We start from the raw sequence: 18,784 nt of genomic DNA on the forward strand, positions 1-18,784 counted from the left end.
CTCTTTGCACGAATCGCTCTCACGCGTTCTCGCCTAAATACACCCAAGTAACCACTGGTGGTAGCGATGGCCTTGCTACGACAATTTTTTTCGCAGCAAGAAAAAAACTAAATTTTAACAACAAATTGCTTTTGTGGAATATGCGTGCCAAGGAAAGCTAAATTATTGTTGGGTGTCTACTGACAATGACTACCGATTGGAATGTTTTTGAGGCAAGTTTAACAATTATTTTACTTTTTTCCGGTGCTTCCGGAATCAGAAAACGAGAACCAGCATAGCCGGAATCGGGTTGTTTGGTTGTCTATTGACAATGGCTACCGATTGGAATAGTTACGAGGTAAGTTAAGAAAAATGTTTCACTTCAAGTTACGGTATCCAATTTTTAACACACTTCACCATATAATTCCGAAACCGGGAGTCGGATCCGGAAGAAATTTGGAAGTTTTATATGGGACCATAAGACCTTTCATTTGAATCTAACCGATTTGTTGAAATCGGTCACGCAATTTTTGAGAAAAGTAAGGAAGTAGGTTGAAATAAGAATTTGTAACTCCGGAACCAGAAGTCGGATCAAAATAAAATTCAGGAACTTTGTATAGGACAATTGTACCTCTCATTTTGTGAGAATCGGTTCCGCCGTCTCTGGGAAAAGTAAGTGCACTAATTTTCATTTTCTTGCACATATTACCCTGTAACTCCGGAATGCGAAGTCGGATTCGAATAAAATTCAGGAACTTTGTGTCGGGTTACAAGACCTTTCATTTAAATCTAAGTTCATGAAAATCGGTTCAGCCATCTCCGAGAAAAGTGAGTGCAAAAAAATGTTACATACAGACATTTTGCGTACACGACGAACTGAGTCGAATGGTATATGACACTCGGCCCTCCGGCCTCTGTTCAAAAGTCGGTTTTCACAGTGATTACATAACCTTTATGTATGAGGAAGGCAAAAAGCAACTTTCTAACAAATGCGGATACAAGTCTGGTCTCGTTAGTTTATTCTAACAAGTATCAAAAAGATAAACAGTTCACGGAAAGAAATCCGTTACTGCTGTTATGATTAGAAAATCATGAAATCAATCATTTTAACTTATCATGAAATCATGAGCAATAACTCTTCTCCCACGAAAATTCATGGTTCATGGTTCGAAAATGCGTTACTTAAAGAATGCACATGCACATAACGCCTGAATTTATGTTGCAAAAATTACCATCGTAGCAGAAACACGCCTGAAGTTATACCCAACAACTTCAAGTGTTACGTTTAAATTTCATCGAAATCAGTCCGAATGGATCATGATCCGAGAAATTTTAGTCATGGTGTATTAACACATGGATCAATAAGTCCCGAGACTAACAATGGAAACAACATTTTTTTTTGCAAATTTTTTTATTATTCATCAACATAATCACCTTTTAGGGTGATACAATGATTCAAACGTTTTTACAATTTTTCAATACCACGTTTATAAAAAAATTTATTTTTCGCTTCAAAATAATCTTCAGTTTCAGCGATGACCTCCTTATTTGAGCCAAATCTTTTTCCCTGGAGCATTTTTTAAGATCAGCAAAGAGCCAGTAGTCACTGGGGGCTAAATCTGGCGAGTATGGGGGGTGGGGAAGCAGATCAAAGCCCAATTCGTTCAATTTCGCCATCGTTTTCATCGACTTGTGGCAGGCTGTTTTTGTTTCATCGAAAGCAATCGCGGCACCCACTTGGAAAAAACCCTTTTCATGCTCAATTTTTCATGAAGGATAGTAAATACACTTCCATATGCTATCTGTGTCATCTCAGCAATCTCACGGAGCTTCACTTTACGATCTTTCATTATAATTTTTGTCACTTCACTCACATTTTCCGGTGTAACGGCTTCCACAGGTCTTCCCGAGCGTTCCGCGTCATTTGTGTCGGTACGACCACGTTTAAACTCGGCGAACCACCGACAAATCGTTGCTTTTGATGAACAAGAGTCCGGATAACATTTTTCAATCCATTGTTTCGCTTGCACGGTGTTTTTACCCATTAAAAAACAATGTTTTATCAAAACACGAAACTCGGTTTTTTTCCATTTTTTAAACAAACTACAAAACGACTTTACTCCAACCTCGATAACTCAGCTGTTTCTGGTCGGATCGACTTAAAATTTTAACCCGTTTCAAGCAAAGGTTAGTACTCTAGAAAGACGTGGCTACTGGTTTACTACGAGCGCCATATCTGCTTTAGTCTCGGGACTTATTGATCCATGTGTTATCATAACATGAAAATATATTATTTTCTCCAAATCATGACTCGTTTTGCTCATTTCTAGAATCGGAATTTTGCCCGAAGTTCAATTTGTAACGAATTAACTCTTTTTGTAACGAGTTAAACGAATCCAAACACAAGTACAAATCCCTACAGATTATAAGTGGTAACCAATTTTTGCAGCAGTATGATAGAATTTTTATGAAGTTTTCGTTCGATGAAGGTTGGTTATGCGGCAAATATGCCGAACAATAGACATATTTCCGTTCTAAATCAATTCCTCCAATAGTATTTCTAACTGTAACAAGCTCATATATGATAGATACATCCATAGCACTATTTGTGCAAGTATGCATGCTCGAGGCATTTCTCGTGGATTAGTCATACCATTTTTGTTGAAAGCAACGAATAATAATGAGTTTAATAACCCACTGACGAATGAGCTTTCCTTTTGCAGAAGTCTGTATAGATTCATAGTTGTATGTTCATACTGGAGATTGATTATTGAACCATTATCGATCAGAGTAATGTACACTTCATCATCAGTACTATGACTGCTATCAGCTCCTATTCGAGCACCCGAAGCCCGACCCTGGCCCGATTCCAACGGGTATTTATCATCGGGTACGAGTTGGGTACGGGTGACGAATTGTATGGGATATTTCGGAATGGAATACATCCGACTCGGTGGTTCTGAGTATAAGGCACTGGTCATACAAGCGTGCGTATGTTCAAGTCTCAATTTGGAAGGATTGTTTGTGTCACTACAATCGTAGTACTAGCCATGCAATTGCCCTGTACACTTACGAGTCGGCTTCGAAGTCGGTTGAAACCGAAGGCTAAATTCCACATCGGAATGCAATGCCCTGATTTTACTTTTGGAATATCATAGCCCTCGTGCATTAAAAAAAAACCAATTCACATCTGTAACGGAAAAAGATACTCCTTGAATTCTAATTGAAGCATTAGCAATTTTATAGTTGACTTGTTTTGTGCTTGGTGATTTCATTTGATTTGATTCCTGGTTACCATCGACCATCGGCGGCTGTGAAATGTTTGATAATCTACAATTAAAAAATAGTAATTGGATACATTATCTATATTATTAATAAATCAATACAGTAAGGTATAACAAATTCCCGATTGAGCATTGCATTACTCAAAATGTGTTATTTATGTCTTTGAACTGTTTGTAGTTCAAATAAAAAAATCGATATTTCACGGTACATGATTTCACGTTCTTCTCTACTAATTAAGTGTGTACAATCCAGAGTGTCGTTGAATACACGATAAGATTCTGATACCCTGTACAGTGGCGGGGATTGCCCGAGATTAATTGGGTATTGATTGTAGAAGCGTGTTCAAATTTGTCAGCCGGTGGTTGATTTTATTAGCGTTTAGTGGTGGTGAAACGATGACTCGTTTTGCACCGGCTTTGCCATTTTGGTGATCGTACGCAGATACTGCGCCTCAATGCGTTGCAGTTAACACTACTTGGAAGGCATTACTTTGCGAGTTGTTTGCTCGATCGTTTGAAATATGGATTCTAGTCCTCTGTGCGATGGTCGCTCGACTATTTACGAAGTGTTGTTTAAATACTATAGCTCTTCTGTGAATTCCGAGCAGTGAAAATTGCTGACAATCAATCATCATGTGGTAAGCATAGGCTTAGGATATTACCTTCTGGCTCTGTTTTTACAAATCGCTGCAGTCTATTGTTAGTGTACAGGAGAGTTGAATGACTACAAACGGGTGAGTTTTATTCTACAATCTAAAAGGATTGATAAATAACATAATTGCTTTTTTTCGTAAATTCAAGTCACTTGATGTTCAACAGATTTATGATCTAATACAGTGAATGAGTGATTGAATTATTGAACCAAGAAATAATGAACTCAATTCTGAAATGATTATTACCGGTCAACCATCACGAATCCAAGGTTAATGATAAAAATGGTTTTAAAACTCTAAAGTGAGTCGTTTTTCAGCCCCCGACACTAAAAATTGGAAGAAAGAAAAAGAAATAATAAACTTTCCACTCACATGGTGTCTGTTGTCAAGTTCAGCTTTGATTTTGCACCTGCAGTCAACCAACCAGTGTGAGCGTCCGATGTTCGTTCACTCGAGCTAGCGTTACTAATTGATAGATTTTTCATCTAAAAGAAACACAATTGACGCGCATACAAACGAAGGAACCCCAAAATTACCCCGAACTGATGTCACTGTCGCAAAACGTAATTTTGCCGCTTTGGGCTGGTCTAACTCATTCGCACCAGACGATAACAACTTGATTGAAAAACAAACACTTTACTCGTCTGATTCTTTTCGACAGTCGTGTTGTAGTTTTTGTCTCATCCGCAGCTAGAACGATGGACGTAGGTTGTTTCACTTCTTACCGACCAGTGGTCAGCTGCTAGTCTCGAAAGTACAACGCACTGGTGATGGACTTTTTTTCTATATCGAGGACACTGTAGGCTGGGGTGGATTTGAGAAGATCTGCATCAATCGTCTCTCTATAATTGGCAAAAGTAGAATGAGTTTGCTAGGAAAAAAATTTAGAAAAATCATTCATTAGAAACACATTAGAGACAATAATCTCGGCTCTCTATCTGTGCGCTGTATGCAACATACAACGGACCTACTATAGACTTCAGTTTCATAGCACTGAAATGTTCAATACATACAACGACAACAAATTTGTATCTTCGAATAATGAACCAAGAAAATATCTGTTAGTATCGTGAAAAATTAGTTGATTTTTTTCTGAATGAGGACCGATTCCGGTAGAAGTAATAAATCAAACGAAGCTATTTCACGGAATTAAACTTGAACTTCACCATTTTTTCAGTTTCATAGATAATAAGCATTCCCGCGCACCAACTTTTATGATCTCTGAACCGATTCCATTTTTCATAATCCATTGAAACCCATTGACCAAGAACATAGACACCCAACTACAATTTCGGCAATAAATACAATAGTTACACAATACAATAGTTAGTAGTGTTCCATATCCAACATCTTGAACAAAAATTTATAACAAAAAACTTTTTGCACTGCTTCACATATTAAACTTTTAGTGAAGTTTGTCAATACTTACTTTGAATCGCGTACATCCTCCAGGATAAAAACATTTCCACATATGAAATATTCACAAAATCGAATGACCACCAGGGGACGGTATTTGACATCACTAGACACTAACTTTGTTCTCTGGGGGGTGAGGTTACTTGTATTTTTAAACTTCCATTCAGTTGAAAGTAATAATGAAAATGTATTTTCGAGTTAAAAAACAGACTGGAATGTTTGTATCAATGGTAGCAACCTTCAACGTAAACTTTGGTTGCATAATCAAAGCAACTTATCGGACCCTTGTGGCTATCGTAGCGATAGCTCGTTGTGTCAGTTGCCATCAGAAACCTATTCCACCCAACCAGCATTAGGCATAGGCATCTGTCGTTGATCGTTCCACTGCCTTCGGTCTCTGAAGTTAATCTCTATCATAGTCGACTGTTTGGCGTCGCACGTCTTCACTTATCTCGATGCTTTAGTGCTCTTCAGTATGGCAACAGAAGAACTGATATTGTGGTTATCACTGACCATCGGTACTCTCTTTATAAGCCCCCATATAGCTTTGAAGTTTTACTCGTTGAAGCACATTTCGATTCGTCGATATTCGAATAGTGAATTACGTTAAATTTCAGCATCTGTAACATCAGTTCCTTGCGGTAACTTCAGAATACGTCGTCTAATCTTTCGTGTTAAAGTGGTAAGCACGAAATCTTGCTGTTGGCGCATTGCGGCGATTGGAGAGTAAATGAACAACACTACTAAGCTGTTTATCATGATTATTTCTTTTCGTCATTTCGTCTGCATAATTGTAAAGATAATGATGACTAGCAGGCGTTACGACTGTTGACCAATCTAATATCTTAGATCAGACCGGTATTTGCTGAGCATGAAGCAGTTTGTCAACATTTTTATTGTGTGCCGGCTCAGAAAACTCTACGCCTTAGTATGTTTCGCACGACATTGCGCACGTAAGAGTGCAGTAAATTTTCAATGCTCAGTTAGTTGTAGCTACAGTGTCGTTCAAAATTATGCATTCGATGCCGATGATAGTTTTGTAATTCTCGGCTTCTAGATCGTCCATACTTCGTTTTACAAATATTGTATGTCTTTAGAATTTTTTTCAATTTTTTTAATCCGAAATTCGATTGATTTTGTTTTCTGTACCATTCTACTCATTTCCAGAGATCACTTAACCGAGTATTGCAATCTTAGGTTCGAATGTGGTTCCATAACCTGCTACTGAACTTTATTCGGATCTGAAAAAAATAATTAAAAAAAGTTATTTTCAAATGTCCGTAAGAAGCAGATTCTTTAAAATTAGTCAGGATTTTTTCTAGCATACAGGTCTTACTAGTTTATAACCAAACGAGCCCACGCTGGCTATACCTGGCTCCCAATTTCTGGTTTTTCTATGGAAGTAGCAGTCAAAAGTCATCAGAATGGAACTTCCATAGATTTCTCTGAGATGGCTGAACTAATTTTCACGAATTTCTATTCAAATAAGAAGTCTAATGATCCCATCGAATGTTATTGAACTGTATTCAATGCTCTCGATATCTTAGAGTTTAAGCAGTGTGCTTTTGAACTTATATCTATTCTATCTACATATATAAAAATGCAGAGATCATTCTTTGTAATCGCATCACGTAAGAACGGATGGACGGATCTACAAGATTCTTTTTTTGTTTGATCAGTTTTTACCCCCACCGGGTTCGTACATCAAAAAAATTAGGAAAACTTGCCGGAAAAGTGGGAAAAATCCATATTGTTGATTTGCATGGACAATGAAATTTTCCGTTGAAAAAGTTGTCAATAATTGCTAGATCTACGATTGATGTTTGGCGCGCAAATGATTGTTTGTGCGTTAACTAGTATAACATACAGAATGAAAAACTGCTTTGCTCGCGTAGGTCATCTTTAAGAAAACGAAGTGAGTTCACTATTATATGTACTTCCAGCACCGGAACCCAAGAACCGGTAATTTCAAAGTCGGTTCGTACGGCCACCAACTAACATGACGTACAAAATCTACTAGTTTTTATTCAAATTTTGAAGACTTTATACGATTTAGCCATCGTACTCTAAACGACGGTTTAAATTTTTGTTGTATCCGAAAACATGCAGTAATTCGTCGTAGTGGAAATATCGGTTTTGAGTCCAGTTTAAAAATTTGTTTACCGTTTTTTCTTCGTCAGTTTTAGTGACGGTGTGCAATATTTAACACACTTTACCCTACAACTTTTGAACCAGAAGTCAGATCCGGACGAAATTCAGGAATTCTGTATGAGACCATGAGACCTTTCATTTGAATCTAAGTTCGTGGGAATCTGTCAAACCATCACTGATAAAAATGAGTGAGATCCATTTTGGAATATATGACCACTATTTCCGGTGTTTCCGGAACCGGAGATCAGGAACCAGGATAGCCGGAATCGGTTTGTTTAGTTGCCTACTGATAATGACTATCGATTTGTGTAGTTTTGAGACCGGTTTAGAAAATTTTTAACAGTTTTTGTTTCACCAGTTTTATTAACGGTGTACAATATTTAACACCCTATAACTCCGGAACCGGAAGTCGGATCCGAATGAAGTCGGAATTCCGTATGGGACCATGAGACCTTTCATTTGAATCTAGGTTTGTCAAAATCGGTTCAGCCATCTCCTAGAAAACCTAGTGAGATTATTTGGCACATACACACACACACAGACATTGCTCAGCTTGATGAACTGAGTCGAGTGGTATATGACACTTGTCCCTCCCTCTGGTTTCCATATGAGAAAAGCAAAAATGTATTGAAATCCGACGTCCGGTTCCTAAAGTCTAAAGTGAAGAATATTTCACAGTCAATAATCCACACCAAACATTGACTTTTTTAGGATTCATTGGGTGCTCTTGCAATGCTTCTGATTGGTCTTCACTCCAGATACGGCAACTTGGCTTTTTTTTCATAAATACGTTTATTTCATAGGCAATATACATAAGTTTTTCTTCGCCATGGCATCCACAATACATAGTACTTTAAACCTAATACATTTCGAATATCATATTAGTATGTTGGTATTCATTAGTTAATCTAAACACAGTTTTTATCAAGCGAGTTACTATTATAAATTACATTAATTGAAATACATTTATTTTGTACATGATCTTCTAACTATTTCTGGTTTGTTTGTATCAGTTCATCACTTTTATTTAATATAAGATAGCTGGCTATTGGTTGAATTCATGGAAGAGAAAACAGTCTAACATAAAATAAAATTCAAATTGGAACTCCAATGGACTTAATGAAATAATAAAGAAGTTTCATGTAAGGAACGTCACGACAAGCAAGAATGTCGCGAATTTGGATAGTCTACCTTGGGTACGCAAGGAATTTATTAGTTGAGATCTGACATCACGATACTCCACGCATGTCCAAACAACATGGTCAATATCGCGGTAACCTTCGCCACAAGCACAATGATTAGTTTCGGAAAGTCCAATTCGAAGGAGATGTGCATCTAACGTGTAGTGATTGGACATGAGTCTGGACATCACACGAATGAAATCTCTACTCACATCTAGTCCCCTGAACCATGCCTTTGTCGATACTTTAGGAATAATTGAGTGCATCCACCGACCCAGATCATCTTTATCCCAAGAAGCTTGCCAGCTGGCAAGTGTTCTTAGGCGAGACGCGCTATAGAATTCGTTTAAAGCAATCGGTCTCTCATAAATTTCACCCTCAATAGCACCACGTTTGGCTAAAATATCGGCTCTTTCATTCCCTGGAATGGAGTAATGAGCCGGGACCCAAACTATTGTGATTTGATAATTATTGTTCAATATGTCGTTCAGGAATAGTTTTATTTTGCTTAACAAAAACGGTTCAAGTATGGATTTATATGGATCAATTATTCATCAAGCGGATATGGGCATTTTTGGTTTAGTTGGTTAGCTGACGTGCTTTGTGTTTCTAGGTTCAAGTCGGGCTGTTGCTATCGATCTTTTGTTTTTTTATTTCATTTGATTTCAAACTCCTGCAATTTTTCAATCACGATGAAATACGATGCTCCATTTATGTGCATCTTAAAAGATGTAAAATCACAACTGCACTGCACAGATAAAAATATTTTGTGAATTTACATTTATTTTCATGCACATATTTGGAGTAGGCAATTGAATGGAAAGTTACAGTACAAAACTAAGCGGTTTGTAAATACACAGTCTTATTCAATGAAAAACTTAATGTTATTTTACATCAATCATGGTTTTAAATTAGATTTTTGTTTCAACTGATACCTATTTCATAGTACTACCGGTTTACATGCCGTGTAAGTTTCGTCTTTTCTTTCTGTGTGTGTAGCTGTTAAAGTTAACGTAAACAAACTTGTACAAGAGTTTGTTATAAAAATTTATGTCTGTTATAAATTTGTTATTACTTGCTTGCAAGGATACATATCTATTGTCGATACCATGATTAAGAAATCATGAAAATCATGAACTATTACTTCTCATGAGACCAGCAATATAAATTTTCTATGATGATTTCATGAGAAAAAACGTGTTTAATCCACCTAGCAGTGAGATGATACCTTTTTTTACCAATCTGCATGTGTTTTTTTGCATGAATATTCTTCGGTGTTTAAGTTTTCATGACATTATTTTAATGACCGTCGTTTTAAGCGACAGTTTGAGATTTTAATCACTCATTACTCTGTAATGTCGAAACTGCAAATCGGATCGAATTTAAATCTAGAAGTGTGATAATCGATTAAAGATGCCATGATATGTAAGTTCCACTTTAGAGTTTACGGTAATTTAAGGTACTTCCAGAGCCGGTATTCAGGAACCAGCATAACCCAAACCGATTCGTATGGCCATATGACGAATAAATTACAACAGTTTTGAGTCCAACTTTGAAGCTCAATCCCATCTTCTATATCGGTTTGAATTTTAAAAATCATGTAATTCGAGAACCGGAAGTCATAATTGGATAAAATTAATTAATTTTTGTATGTATGTATAAAATTAATTTATTTTGTATATAAGTTTATTTTAATTTGAATTTTTGTTTCTGATATTTGATTAGGTTTTTTTTGAGAAAACGATTGAGCTTTGAGAAACGATTTTATACTGGAACCGGAATTCTAAAATCGGTATGGCCGAAGTCAGATAAATTCACCTGAATAGCTGTATAGTTTACATTTGTTTCAAAATATTTGAAAATCAGTGAAGACATCTTTGAGAAATCATAGCACGAATTAAATTTTTAGGTGCCTTCTGAATCGACAAAAAGTTAATTTTTTTTATCGGCTATCCAAATTTGCTAACCCGATAAACCTGATTAATTTATGTGGAATAGACATTTTTATACCAATCACCCTGTATCCCCGAAACCGGATGTTGGATCTGGCTGAAGAGAACAATGTTTTATAAATCTTGAAACTTTTCATTTGAATCTTAGATGATTCTTAGAATTCATTTGAATCTTAGATCGGTTCAGCCATCTACGAGTAGAATGAGTTACACAATTTTAATTTCGTTTCACATATCATCCTGTAGTTCCGGAACCAGAGGTCGGAACCAAACATAATTCAGGAACTTTGTTTGGGAGCATACGAATTTTCGTATGAATCTGAATTTGTAGAAAAGAAATTTTCCGAGAAAATTGAGTGAAATTATTTGTCACACACGCATTTGCTGATCCCGTCGAACTTATTCGAATGGTATATGGATGTCATGTTCTTTCAGCATTTATTGCTGTAAGTAGTTTGAAACAATATAATTAAAAAAAAAACTGGTTTATATATGTCATATTCGAACGATTATGTTGCCAAAAACGAGCCGTGCTAAAATCGGTCCGAGGCAAATTGTCATAAAAAAGGATGCTGTACACAGTCTTTTTGGTACTTAGAAACAATTGTATGTAACAGAATAAAAAATCGTGTTTTCCGTTGCTCCCAAGCATTGCTTTGTCATACAGCGCTCAAAACTCCTACTGCTGGAATAGGGGGAAAAGTCGTTTACACAAAAATTTCGATATCTCCGTTAAAAATGGACGGATTTTAACAATCTATGGCTTGTTGGATAGGTATTATCGTGCGAAATCTAAATCTGAAAACATATTCTGTTTTCAAGGTCAATTGTGACAGATACTGTCAAAAAACTGAAAATTTTGACATAAAACTTCGCATAACTCAAAAAGTAAACATCCGATCTCAAAACCATTCAATAGCGTTTTGGGTGACGGGGAGACCTTTCATTTGAGACTAGTTTGATCAAAATCGGCCCAGCCATCTCTGAGATCTCGACCTCTTAGTTGACAACACACATACAGACACACACACATACACACACACATACACACAGACATTTGCTCAGTTCGTCGAGCTGAATCGATTGGTATATGACATTCGGCCCTCCGGGCCTCGGAAAATTTTTCGAAAGTTTGAGCGAATTCTATACCTATTTTTTATATATATAAAAAAAGGTAAAACGTTTCATGATTTTCATAATTTCTTAATCATGGTGCCGGCAATGAATTTTTATCCGTGAAGAACTGTAAAGTAACTCTATATTCAATTCTCTGCTTTAAATTCACAAAATATTAATATTCTGTGTACTCTCAAGAGGTGCAAGTTAAAGATTTAGTGTAATTACTTACAAGGCATGTTCACCGTTTTCCATTTGTGCAGGATTACTTAATTCGATCAAGCATCGTCAAATGATTAGGATGCATTGTTTTAATAAGCTATCCCGAAACCGCCAATCTTCGCTGCACGCTTTCTTCGGATACTGGTGGGTACACAGACACGCACCTGAGTTTTCGCACCAGATGAGACACTGCTGCAAATATCTTTATTTCCGTGTAATGACTGACTGACGAAGTAGATGACTAGTATACTATTCTCTCCGGTGTGTTGTGTTCCGACCAGAATATGGCGGTTAAAAATGAGATCGTATATCTTGTATGGCTGTGTGTGTGCTCGTTTTAGTGTTGCACTATTGCGGTTGTCGGCAATGCCGAGTCGGCAGGCAGGAGTGCGATAAGGACTTTTCGATAACACTATCAGCAACCATGGTAATGGAAAGCCAACTGTAATATAGGGTGTACTGTTATATGGCCCTTACGAAACACGATGCAGTACTCTCGCTCCGGTTTATACTACTCCCGGTTTGTAGAGGTTGGGAAAATTGGTGGATAGGGAAAGGAGCTTGTGCTCACTAGCGACGCTGCTTGACATTATAAATAGAACCGGATGAAGATTTTTAGCTTTCATACTAGTGTTTCACAGTTGTGATAAGCAAGTTGTAGGTCGGACAGCTAACGTTTCGTGACGGTATTCCGGTCGATTCTTAGTGGTGACCCCTTCGGCTACCAGCTGTCTATCCAGGGGCGAGCGATAGGTAATTCGAATCAATTCGATAATTTTGTGCTAATTTTGGTTCGATAGGCATGTGCGTATTTGTGTTTGTTCGAGCTGGAAACTATTATTACTAAGTCGAGTGACCGGTGAAAGCTACGGACCAGATGCAGAAATTGGTTGTATTGGTGATTCTCGATCTCCATTGGCGCTGATGTGTTGTGTTTAGCGTTTTTTGTTCGGCATTCGAAGTTTATTAGCTGACTGTCGAAGCTAACATGTGCTGGGAATACTTACTGTATCTCACGGATCACCGTGAATGTTAGAAGTGATGGGTGGTTGCCAGGTGGGAGGTAAAGCCAGTATGTTCAACGCTTGGAAAGAGAGTGAACGACTGTTGGATATTGCAGTGGGCGGTTTTGCGGAGCCCTTCTAGCGTTGCTGGGATTGGGATTGGAAATTCGGAGAATGTTTCCCAGGTGGATGTATTTTAAGATCAAAGGCAGACATACAGAGGCGTCGGGTACGGAAAAAAATAGAAGTTCTCGTTTTCTGTGCGGCAGTGGTTGTTTTGCAGTGAGACGATCGAAATATCAGCAAACATAGAGCAGGAATATAAAACCGTCCACCCACTATGAATGTGTAGTGTAACAAATTGGAAGAATCCAACGAGCCGATTTACGAAGGCAAATAAGTTCATGTGGTTTTTTTTTTCGGATAATGAAATTTGTTCCATTTGAATATTTCAGCACATGTTGTGCAGGGAAAACTGATTCTGTAAATTTCATTAAGCCATTTAATTTAGGATGTTGATCAGCTTGGTAGAATATGACATCCAATGTCATGCTCAGTTCATGACTGGGATTGTAGCCAAGTCGTGATGGTTGACAATTTCCAGCAGAAATTTTGTGCATACATTAAACGACATTTGTAAAATATTTGCATGCTGTCAGCCGGATTTAATTAGAAATATATTAAAACACATTTTCCTCGTTATCTTCTCAAACTAGATTGTGACTAAAGGAACCTTGTTTGTAGCTGAATGAAACACGAAAAAAGGCCACTGGAGTTTAAATTTATTTGGTCTCTATCTTTAACAGGCATAAAACCTTGTCTAGATATCTTACATATTCACTTAGCTAATGCTGATTCCTAAGCTATTATGACGCAATCGATTATTGGAATGGAATGTTCGACACATACTGGAACACGATTTATTATGCCCATAATTTGTTCTTGCAATAGGAAATCTCAAAAAATGATGAAAACGTAGATAACCAATTACAGCTGTTCGGGATAAATGTGATTGTGGTAATTGTAATAAACCAGCAATTAAAATGGCTTTGGAGACATTACTACCAACTGATAGCAGATCCAGGTCCATAAGTGAATGTGTCATCTTTGTCGTAAATAACACTATTGCTTTACACAGTTTTCTTGGTTCTGTGTAGTCAGATGTAGGTTCTCCACCACAAACAACTCGTTTCAGTGGATAATTTGGTGCTGAATTTCCTTGGAACATGATAGAATACATTTCAAAAGAGAACAGATGGAACATTTCTTCTCTTCGACTGCATTTGCCATCTATATGTTGATGGTTTGGGTATCTTCCTCAAAGTTTTGTTTGAACTGCTTACATCTCTTCCTTTGATGGTCTCCTATGTGTCAAAAATTTCAAGCATATGTGGCTTTTCAACCGCTCAGACCTAGACTCGATTGCACTACACCGAAACCTCTATTTACGAATCATACTTTGGCAACTGGAATAAATATTAGAAAATTTGCTACAAATATCTTATGATATAACACTTTTTTCTGTTATCGTTATCTGTAATTCATCATATTTCTTAACTAAGTTACAAAAATTTTTGAACTGATTTACTACAATGTGAAATCTGTTATACTTTACTACTTTCGAATATTGGTTATTACTGGAATAGTACGAATATTTGTGACTTTTATTGGTTGTTTTGTATTTGCTCTAACCGCTCCTTTTCCTTTATAAAAATGCTTAGTATATTGAAAAGTTCAATGATCTGTTGTAATAATTTTTTGTGCCTCCTCCCCCAATATTTCATGGAACTTGCCGCCCCTGAAACCGCGCATCATATGGCTATTTTCGGAACGGATGTGAATAGTAAGTGCAAAAAAATGATGTTTGGACTCGTTCCAAAATCCAAGATGGCGGCTTCCAATTTATTGATATTGCTTAAAATCCCTAACAATATGGGTATCTTCGGAACGGAATTGATGAGTAGCTTTCGGAAAACGATGTTTGAGGTGGTTCTGAAATTTAAGATGGCGACTTCCGGTTTCTGGATATTCCTTGAAAACCCTTACAATATGGGTACTTTCGGAATGGGATTAATGGGTAGATGTCAGAAAACGATGTTTGAGGTGGTTCTGAAATCCAAGATTGCGATTTCCGGTTTGTTGATATTCCTTGAAAACCCTTACAATATGGGTACTTTCGGAACGAGATTGAAAAGTAGATGTTGGAAAACGATATTTGAGATGGTTCCGAAATTCAAAACAGTGACTTCCGGTTTATTAGTATTACTTAAAAATTTTTGCCGTGTTCCTTGAACTTGGCATTTCTTGAAAACACTACACCGGAAGTCACCTCACTGAATTTTGAAACGAGCTCAAACATTGTTTATTGGTATCCAATCTGTTCCAGAAATTTCTTTGTTTGGAGTGTTTTTAAAGCATATCGAAAAACCGGAGGATGTTATATTGGAATTCGAGACTACACCAAACATAGTTTTGCGGTATCTGCTTATTGAATAAAAATACCCATATTGTAAAGGTTTTCGCCATCTTGGAAAGTCGCCATGTTGGATTTCAGAACCACCTCAAACATCGTTTTCCGACATCTACTCATGAATTCGGTTACTAAGATACCCATTTTTAGGGGTTTTCAAGGAATATCAAAAAACCGGAAGTTGCCATCTTGGATTTTAGAACCACCTCAAACATCGTTTTCCGACATCTACTCATCAATCCCGTTCCAAAAATACCCATATTGTAGGAGTTTTCTTGGAATATCAATCAACCGAAAGTCGCCATTTTGGATTTCCAAGATACCTCAAACATCATTTTCCCGGAATCTACTCTTTAAACCCGTTCCAAAAATACCCATATTGTAGTAGTTTCCATGGAATATAAATGAGTCGGAAATCTCTTTCGATGTATTCCAAAACCTCTTTTTACGAAGCAGGTTCGTAAAAAAAGTTTACCGTTTTTGGGATTTGGTTCGTAAAAACAGTTACGTAAAAAGAGGTAACGTATAAAAAGTGTTCGTAAACGGAGGTTTGGGTGTATCAGTCGGATTTCCCCCGCATGCATCGTATCAAACGAGTAATATCTCTCAGGTCTGTCACTTTTGTTGAGCGATTGCCAATCGATTCAAAAGCGGATTTGTTTTCATTAAAAATAGCAAAAAGTACTTCGAGTAAGCATTTAATTTTTATCAAAAACTCGTATTTAAATTAGATTTTTTGAACTTTCAACTTCAAATTCATCGACTTCGAAGATAATCCTGTAATTATAAAAAATAATTGCTATGTTTTGAACGTTCGTTCTGAGAATTACACCATCTTGGTATCATATGCTAAATTTGCAGAATCCAAAATGATATTTTGAACGGTGGTGTACAAATTTTCACGATAACTTTGTATTGTATTCAAATATTCAAATTGTATGCTCGTTCAACTTCTTAAGCGTACGAGATATTAATACCGCTTTTCATTGAAAAACACTGGTGGCGTGGATTGCTCTGGTTTTGCACTTTCGAGCAGAAGGGCAATTTTTCGATGGTGTTTTATTGTCATTTCTGCTCGAAAGTGCAAAACCAAAGCCATCAATGAAAACAGCCAGAAGTAATAACCAGTGCTGTTTGTACTTTCCAAATGATTACAACATTTTCGAACACATATTGCTCCCTAAACAATCTGTACCGTATAAATTTCGATCTTTTCTACTGTCTGTAATGCTCATACTAACAGTCTCATATCGGTTTTCACTGTTCTTGGGTTAGCTTGACGAATTTAGTTTATTCTCTACTTATTCTCAGAAATTTTAATAACACTTGTTGGTTTGTTCAGTAAAATGTAAAACAAAATGTAAATTTGCAACTCTTGTCTGTTCTCATTTGTAAAGCTCATGTACTCCAGTACTATGCAGTCCGCTGCATACATGCAGGGGGGCATATGTTGTGGATGGTAGTGCATTCCCGTCACATTGATGTACGACAATGTTCATGATAAAACTATCGTCTAGTGTGTTTTTACAACAGCTCTATGCAAGTTGCTCGCCTGAAATTTTCTTTGTTCTTTCGGCATGGCCATTTCCACCACATCATAGAACACAGACATTTAACCAATTATCGGAATTTCTTGAAATTATCTGAGAATGAAAAACTACTAATGAAGCTATGATTTACAAAACTTTTTTTTGTTTCATTTTGTCTTCCATATCGTATGGCCGCACTTTTCTTCTCGCGCTATCCATCAAATCTTTTACTGCAGATTTTCCCAGTGTTGTTGTTGCTTTTATCCTAATATTCTTCAACTCCAGTTCAATAGCTTCGAGATGTTCTGTCTTTCAAATTGCTCAGGGCAAAGCTCCGGTGAACTTTAGGCAAATTTTAATTTTAAATTTTATGACGAAATTTTAGCCAAAGCCAATCGTCAACTCGGTTTCATCATGAAGATTGCCTCAGAGTTTCGGGATCCGTTGTGTTTGAGATCTTTGTATTGCTCACTTGTACGCTCTATACTCGAGTCAAACGCTGTGGTGTGGTGTCCTTACCATGCTCTCTGGAAAACTAGGATTGAAGCTGTTCAACGAAAATTTGTGCGATACGCTCTGCGACTGCTACCGTGGCGTGACCCCATGAATTTACCGCCCTATACTGATCGATGTCGTCTATTGAATCTTGAGCCATTGGAAACACGACGAATCATTGCTCAAGCTACATTTGCTGCTAAACTGCTTTTGGGGGATATTGACTGCCCACCTTTGCTAATGCGGTTAAATCTCTACGCACCGGAAAGATCACTTCGTCAACGCAACTTTCTGCTCCTGGAATCAAGGAATACGGTTTATGGACAGCACGAACCTTTTCGCTCTGTCTGTACGAGATTCAACGAGTTTTTCCAGTATTTCGATTTTAATGTGTCGTCCCGTGTGTTTCATCAACGTCTACTTGACCTTTTTCATATTGTGTATCGTGAAAATTAAATTTAGTGTACTTAGTTCATTAATTTTTATTCATTAAGACAAACTATGTCAGATGAATCATAAGAAACAAACAAATAAACAAACAAATAAACAAAACATTGACTCCGTTGGCTCGGTTTAGAGTGCTAATTAAGGCAATCTTCCATGTAAATCGTACCGTTGATTGTTCAGGAAGTGATGAAGGGATTCTTTCACCACATTCGCAGATCGCCTGCTAAAATTCGATAGTTTCTTCTTTCGAACATCCTCCGAAACATCGCAGTTACACTTGGCAACGAAATATACTAGGGCGGGGATTTAGCGGAAGTAGGACTTGGTGTAAGTCTCGTCATCCATCAAGATGCAACACGATTTGGAGTGCAGCTTCGTAAAAAAGTTTCCAGCACGCTACATAGGAAGATGAATTGACTAACTATCCACTCTTGCGGGCTCTTTTCTCTGATGAATAATAAAAACTTAAAAAACGAGCTGTTAATATTTCACGTGAATCGGACATCAGTGACGAATTTTCGTCACGTGCGAGAAAAGCAAAGCATGTTTGGATGGGACGTCCTGCGAGTGTCTTTGCGTTCGTCGATAAAATTATTCCCATACTATCCTGCTCAAAAATTTCCCGGAATCACTACCGTGTGGCGCTCTCAGTCACCCGAATAGGTCCCGAATTTTTAGGTTGCCATATCTGTCGTTGATATTCTATCAAATTTTCAGCTTGATACCTGTACGATTGTCAAAGCTACACTGGGTTGAGTACATCTGCGATTGAGTGTGTCCACGATTTTGTACAATTTTCAAAATGGAATTGAATTTGTAACAACGAGTTTGCATTAAATTTTACGTTAAAAACGGTTTCAATGGTGCAACGACATTGCAAATGTT

The 18,784-nt window shown here is 37.2% G+C and overlaps 1 protein-coding gene across 16 annotated transcripts in view; it reads left to right on the forward strand.

Moving 5' to 3' along the window:
• The window catches only part of LOC131434049 (plasma membrane calcium-transporting ATPase 1), a 118,264-nt gene that overhangs the window by 57,820 nt on the left and 41,660 nt on the right, over positions 1-18,784 (forward strand). The window contains exon 1 of one of the 16 annotated variants that reach the window (XM_058600695.1): positions 3,858-3,997. The exons of 14 other annotated variants lie outside the window; for them this stretch is intronic. The gene's annotated coding sequence lies outside the window, so the exon portion shown is untranslated. Of the gene's footprint in view, positions 1-3,857; positions 3,998-12,578; positions 12,708-18,784 lie in introns of those variants that run through there. One more of the 16 variants, XM_058600694.1, reaches the window with a different exon arrangement.

Source organism: Malaya genurostris, chromosome 3, assembly GCF_030247185.1.
Source record: "Malaya genurostris strain Urasoe2022 chromosome 3, Malgen_1.1, whole genome shotgun sequence".
NCBI lineage: Eukaryota > Metazoa > Arthropoda > Insecta > Diptera > Culicidae > Malaya > Malaya genurostris.